Source organism: Melospiza melodia, chromosome W (assembly GCF_035770615.1).
Source record: "Melospiza melodia melodia isolate bMelMel2 chromosome W, bMelMel2.pri, whole genome shotgun sequence".
Lineage (NCBI taxonomy): Eukaryota > Metazoa > Chordata > Aves > Passeriformes > Passerellidae > Melospiza > Melospiza melodia.
The window spans coordinates 44618892-44625445 of NC_086225.1; the positions used below are offsets into that span (position 1 = coordinate 44618892).

A 6554-nucleotide genomic window follows, 5' to 3' on the forward strand; every position below is an offset into this window, starting at 1 on the left:
TCACCAATTTTAGTTAATAATTTTATGCTATACTCTTGGGTGAGGGAAGACTCGGACACTCAATATGAGATCAGCAAGCTATGTTTATTGCAGAGAGTATCAGACACTTATACAGCACATAATAAGCTTATGAATATTCTGTAAGCCAAGCGATCTATTGGTTAAACTATACCATCAACTCTTCCTCATTCCTTTGGGCCTACATTCCCTATTTCCCACGTCTCTCTGTCTACTTGTTATCCTACCCAGCTAGGCCCAGGCACACGCTATCTTGCAGGTGCAAAACTCAAACTACCTGTGTTCGGTACTTTCCCAGCTCCTGGTCGGCTAACAAGCGAATGTCTGTGTGACCTCTGTCATGGAGCCATTTCTCCACACTATACTATCAAAGTTTAAAGGTAAATTATTATATATTAGGAGATGGTATAAAGTGTATGTTGTAATGTGTAGGATATATACAAAGATACATACTTGAAAGTCCGTAGAGGAAACAAATTTTTATGCCTTCTGTTTGACTGTTTGTCATATATTTGGTTTTATTTCCCAGGGATCAGTGAATTTTAACTCTGGAGTCCTCTATGCTAAGGATGCTCAGCTTACAGATGATGAAATGTTCAGTAATGGTGAGTTTTTCACCTTCTCCTTCATTGTTTTGCTCATCTGAAAAAAAAAAAAAAAGGCAAGATTAAAGAAAAAGCAATAGTTTTATTATTTTTACCCTGTTATGTCTGTTTCCTCAGTATTTGCTGGAGCTGTGCTTACCCAAGGTTTGGGTAAAACAAGCTTTGGGTTCCTTCTGTCTCACTGGGAGTTGCCCAATTCAGTTGCATCTGGTGAAATTCACCCTGAGACCTTACAGAACTAGCTCCAACTACGTGAGAGCCATTTGCAGTTCTCTCCAGACACCTGGAGAATGGGCGACGTTTCTGAGGATCCGGCGAGCGTGCTTCTGTCAAAACTCAGTCTGTGAAATTTCTGGGGAAAACACTTCTGTGTCCTGAAGGGTTCAAACTCTGGTGAGGATCCAGTTATCAGGTGCTCACCTGGATGGTTCCAGCTCCCAAAGGTAACACTTGTACTCTTGCCCTGTAGTTTACATCTATTGTATTTTTGTTATTTTGCAAGATTTTTTGTCTTTGCAAAATATTGTGCATTTCACTCTTTGGAACCTCTCAGATGGTTCTTTGGTGCAGCACCACCCCACGGGACACTTGGCTGCTGTCCTGAAGGGGTTGGTCGCTGGAATTGTAAATCCTGGAGAGTTTGTAAGTCTACTGTCCCCAGGGAGGTATCATGCTTTGTTTATTTCTGTTCTGTTGGTTAGGCGCTGCTTTTGTTGCAAGTATGAATTTCAAACTGCCCTGTTCTTATTTTAACTGTTTTCCTGGTTCTCTCCGCACGGCAGGGAAAGGCTCTCGTATCCTTGTCGTCGGGCTCGGTGCTGTCCAAGAAGATACAGAGACTAAAAAATCATAAGAAGCAAAATATGACTGCAGGGAAAAGAAGCTGGAGAGAACAGAAGGTGATATTGTTATCCTTACCCTGTATTAGAAACATCCGCTGTGCTTTGATGCTGGCAGCTGCCAGGGGCTTGTTAGCTCTTTGTAGGCAGGTGTAGGTGTTCACTTGTAGGTGTTTTCTCTGGACAAGTCAATTCAAACTTTGCTAAGCTTACATTTGAAAATTACTCTCTAGAACAGTCCAGCATGACATGCTGGATGTCGTCTCCCAGAGGGACCCAAAACTGCCATAAATTTCACAGGGAGGGGTGGGTGTAGAATACTAAAACCTGTCAAGGTTTTCATTTTTATAGGTATTGGCAAAGAAAAGGAATTTATCTCTAAATTCATTTGGAAAGAAACCCTCTCTCTATCCACTTATTTGTATACAGGAATGTAGGAAACTCTGACTAGAGATGGGTAATAGCTTTGAAAATAAAGACATAAGTTTTATCTAGGAATGAACCAATCAAGTGCCCTGAAAGCATGAGAACAGCTGCAGGGGCTGAAGGGAACAGAAAGGGTTCTATCTCATTAACAGAGGTACCTTTTCCTTACAGGTGCTTGTGCTGTAGTTTGGATTCTGCTTCCTAACATTTCTAGTGTGATAGGGTTTACCATAGAGACAATCTGCCAGGAGGTAGCGCTTTGGGGGGTATGACAGTCCTGGGTGTGTATTCTGAACTCCTTCAGAATGTTAGGTTTGGAGTATTTCTTATCTCAGGAAAACAGCAGTCTTTTGCATCTGCATATCAGCTGTTGAAATTTTGGGTTCAATTTCTTGAATCACAAATGTCATAGGATTCCTCCCAGATGGCAGCTGTCATGAAGTATGGCTCTTCTTGGTCTTGGGTTTCAGGGGCTGTTTCCAAAGTGACCTACAGACATTGGAATGAAATCATTATTTACTGTGTAAAAGAATCACTCTCCAAAGCATCAGCCAGGGTCTAAATGTGCCATTCTGCCTTTTAAAAGTACCAACATCACAGGATTTTTCTCAGATTAAAGCTTCCATGGAGTCGGATCTCTCAAGCCTGGCCCTTGAGAATTGTGGGCCTCCTGTGAACTGGTCTTGCCAGAAGGGCTTGCTGAGTTTTCCATTGTGTGGAAAAGAGATCCCATTTGCAGCCTGAAGCCTCATGTTTCCTGTAGGATTTCCACTCCTAGAATTGCACACTTTGAAGGATTTCTTATAGCAGAAGTTTTTTGGGAACTAGGACTCTGGCTGGATTTGGGTCTCTGGACTCTCAGGTGAAGTGACCTTGAGACACTAGGGCGTGCAGATTTCCTTGCTGTTGTAAAGAGCTATTGTTCGCACCCAGGAGCCATGGTCTGAATGGGGGTGTCACCTCTTAAATTTGCAAATGTCACAGGATTTCTTCTAAATGAATGGTGCTAAGAACATAAGGTCTGGCTGGCTTTCGACTTAGAGGCGCCTCCTCTAAATTGGTCTTCAGACGCTAGGTTGGAAAGTGTTCCTACATATGCCAAATAGCCCTTGCTATGCAATTAATAAGCTTCAAATTACCATGGAGTTGCTGCCCCTGCAAAGATTTTGGCAGAGCCTGGTTGTGGTGCCCCACTCCACTCCACCACCCTTAGCAGGTCCTTATGGTTGCATGGGGAATCATCGTGGAGCATGCCAACCCAGCTCCATCCTGGGAACAGCACCTGTATTTTACCCTAAAATTTCTGTCCCATTATAGCTCCTGTTAGGATACAAATGTAACTTCTCGGTTTCCACTGATTTTACCCCCAGTCATCTTTCCATACAGACATTGCTCCACTCCCCAGAGGATTATTGTGAGCAGATGTGAGCTCTGCTGTCCCTTTGGACTGACAAAGACAGAGGTTTTGTCCCAAGTTGCTTTTGAACCTGTCCTGCACCCGTTACGAGTCCTCAGTCTCCTGCAATTTTGTGGGTCAGTCACATGTAAAACAGCACAGCTGGCTGGCATGCTTTGCTCATGAGGGGAGACAAGAGAAGAATCCCTCTGCTCACACCAGACCTGCAGCTGCCAAACCTCACCAAAGCACCTGAGGAGCCCCCAGGGACTGATGGTACAGAAGGGAGGTGATGGAGGACAGCACAGCAGGCAGCCTGCCCTCCATCTGGCTGTGAAGAAGGCAGGGCTGGGAACTGTCAGCAACATCCCAGCAGGTCTGGCTGATGGTGCCACCCTGAGGGCTTCCCCTGCCTTTGGGCAGTCCCAGCTGCTGCAGCTCACTTGACAGAGACTCATTGTCTATACTGTGCTTGGCTGCACTGGAGATGATGAAGCCGAGGACAGCAATGGTTGCCTTCACATCCCCTGACTGCAGATGGGAAGGAGGGCGAGCTCTGTCACCTTGGGAAGGCCTCTGCAGAGTCACTGCTGCCCGTCTCTGGAGCGTGGCTCCATCGGGGGACCGTGGTAAGGACAGCAGTGCTCACCTAACTGCGCACCTGAGGACAGCTTCAGGACCTTGTCATACTGTGGGAGAGCAGAGCTTCACAGTAAACACCAGCTAACACACTGACTGCCAGTGTTAACACTAACAGTTCTTACCTAAATATTAATACTAGTAACACTTACTATGCGTATTATTAATCCTAGTAGAGGCTGGTAGCGTTCTTTAGGCTGAGGCTTGCATGAAGAATACAAAATTAATTAACGTTGCTGATTATGCTATTGTGTTGAAATACTTGGCCTCCACTGCGGTAGCCCCACGCTTACCTCGATGGCCTCCCCCAGCAGGTCCCAAAACACCTGGATGCAGATCAGCTTAAGCTTCACTGATGTGATAAACAGAGTTCACTCTTTATAATTTTTAAAATTTTAATAAAGGATAAAAGGACAAAATAATCCAGCACTGGGATGCTTTTAGCACACAGCCAAAGAGCACAGAGGTAGCTTAAAAACATGTTCACTATATACTGTTACATTGCTGAGGTTACAGGCATATTCATTAACTTACACATTATTCAAACATTCCTTTGACTTTTTGATGTTCCAGGAACTCTCTTGTTTGGTTTTAACCTCTGACTTGTCTGCAGAACGTTCTGTAAATTAGGTCTACATATTTTATTTCTTCCTGTAGTTTTATCCTGTTGCTTCACACTCCCTGATAACACTGGTAAGAGTCGATAAATCCTTCCTGGATGCTTAAGCTTTTTGTGTCACTATTATCTTATCACTTGGTAGGGGCAGTCTGCAGTTATAAGAAACAGAATAATTGCTTTACACCATTTTCTGAGTTAGTTACATAGAAGTATTTTAGTTTCTATTTTAACATTTTGCCTACCATATATTTATCACGCTACTATTCACATGAAATATACAGTGCATACATAAACTGGCATATTACACTATACAAAGCAGTTCAAAGTAAGTATAAGTTTTACCACATCAAAATACTTGTAATGCAAAAAGCTAATCTATGAATGTGAAAGCCAGTATTGTTTTATCATCTATAACATCCGACGACGAGGGTGAGCAGCGGGCCCGCAGCAGGCGGAGGGCGGGCAGGGGGACGCGGGCACTTAACTTTGGCCAGGGTGCTGATCTCGGCCAGGCGGGGCAGGCCAAGTCCCCGCAGAAGCGGAAGCACTGCGGTAGAAGAGGCACCCAGAGCCCGCAGCGGGCGCTGCACGCCCTCCCCGCTCCCGAGCCCTCTCCTGACCAAATCGCCGCCGCTCCCTGGTCCGCGCTGCTGTCGCAAAGACGACCCGGAACCCCTCCCGGGCTACACTCCTCTCCGCCTCCTGCCCCGAGTGCCGATGGGGCGCTCCGGTAGGCGCTCTGCGGGGGTCTTTTCGCCGGGATCTGGGCACGAGAGAGGGCCGGAGAAGGGGACGGGAGTTTCGCGAGCGGGACCGCCACCGCCGCCGCCTGCGAGCCCTTCGGGCAGCCCGAGCTCCGCCCCACGCTCCCACGGGCCGCAGCCTGACGGCTCCCAAGCCTGCCAATCACGGCCCGTCTTTCTCTGTCCGCCCTGTCCAATCACAGCCGCCCTTTCAAACCGGAAGCGGTCCCGCCAATCTCAGCCCGCTCAGTCGCGGCTTGACCCGTCAGACTGGCCCCGCTCGCCCGTACGCCTGAGGTGCCGCTCCTGCCACTGCTGCTTTGGGAGCCGGCGGAGCAGTGTCCCTGCTGCCGCTGCCTCGGCAGGCGCTGTTGCGGACGGGAAGGGCGGCCGGGAGCTTCCAGTTCAGGTCCTGGTCGGGATCAGGTTCTGGTCCAGGGAAACGGGCAGGCGGCGGGGAGCGGGCGGACGCGGCCACAGCAATGGCGGCGGCGGGAGCAGCACTTGAGGGGACCGCGGGGAGTCGCGGAGCAGAGCGCGGCGGGAATGGGCGGGCTGGGATTGGTGGAGCCGGCAGGCGCTGCCTCGGGTTGTGATTGGCTGGCTGTCCGCCCGTGGGGCATAAATAGCGTGCGTTGGGGCGGCAGTGGCGTCAGTTCGGCGGTGAAGCTGGGAGAGACGGGAGCTGCAGATGCGCGATCTGAGGAGCGGCGCTGCGCCAGGACGGGACCCCCGCGGCAGCTGATCCGGGGAGCGCTGGTGAGCACGGACGCGACGCCTGCGGCAGTATCTGGGGGCCGGCCGTGTCCAGTTCTTTCTGCCGCGCCCTGCGTGGCTCGGGTAGCCGGCGGCTGGTGTGGGGCCTGGAGTGGCGCGGTGGGGGGGGGGCACCGCCTGCTGTCACTGGGGACTGGGAAGTAGCCGCTTCGCGGTTTCTGGATTTAAAGAAATGTTCAGAATACGAGGAATAAAGCTTGCTTTTTGTATTTTTATTACTTTATTTTGTTTTTACTTGTAATGTTTTTCTTTCTTAATTGTGTTATTTTAGTATTGCCCGTTTTAATACATCTTTTTGGTTTGATTTGTTTTCTTTACTGGATATCTCATGTTAATTCGGTAAGGGTTGTGGGACTGGGGCTGAAACACCAGTTGTGAGAGCAGTGGGGACATAAAACCCCAGGGTGTGGAATAATGATTTTGGCATGAGTCAGGCCCAAAACAATGTGGAGTGGTGGAAATGCTGAGGCCAGATAAATGCCATGGGAGGAA

At 48.5% G+C, this 6554-nt stretch overlaps 1 long non-coding RNA gene across 3 annotated transcripts; it reads left to right on the forward strand.

Moving 5' to 3' along the window:
• Positions 1 to 333: 333 nt before the first annotated feature.
• Positions 334 to 3878, forward strand: LOC134431484 (uncharacterized). Of its 3 annotated transcripts, XR_010030990.1 has the most exons (5): positions 334 to 398; positions 548 to 623; positions 741 to 1066; positions 1406 to 1522; positions 2359 to 2906. It is a non-coding gene; the product is annotated as an uncharacterized LOC134431484 (long non-coding RNA). The 3 variants fall into 3 exon arrangements; XR_010030991.1 differs by lacking the exons at positions 334 to 398; positions 2359 to 2906 and adding an exon at positions 3275 to 3878 and having other exon boundaries at positions 412 to 623; XR_010030989.1 differs by lacking the exon at positions 334 to 398 and having other exon boundaries at positions 412 to 623.
• The last annotated feature ends 2676 nt before the right edge of the window (positions 3879 to 6554 follow it).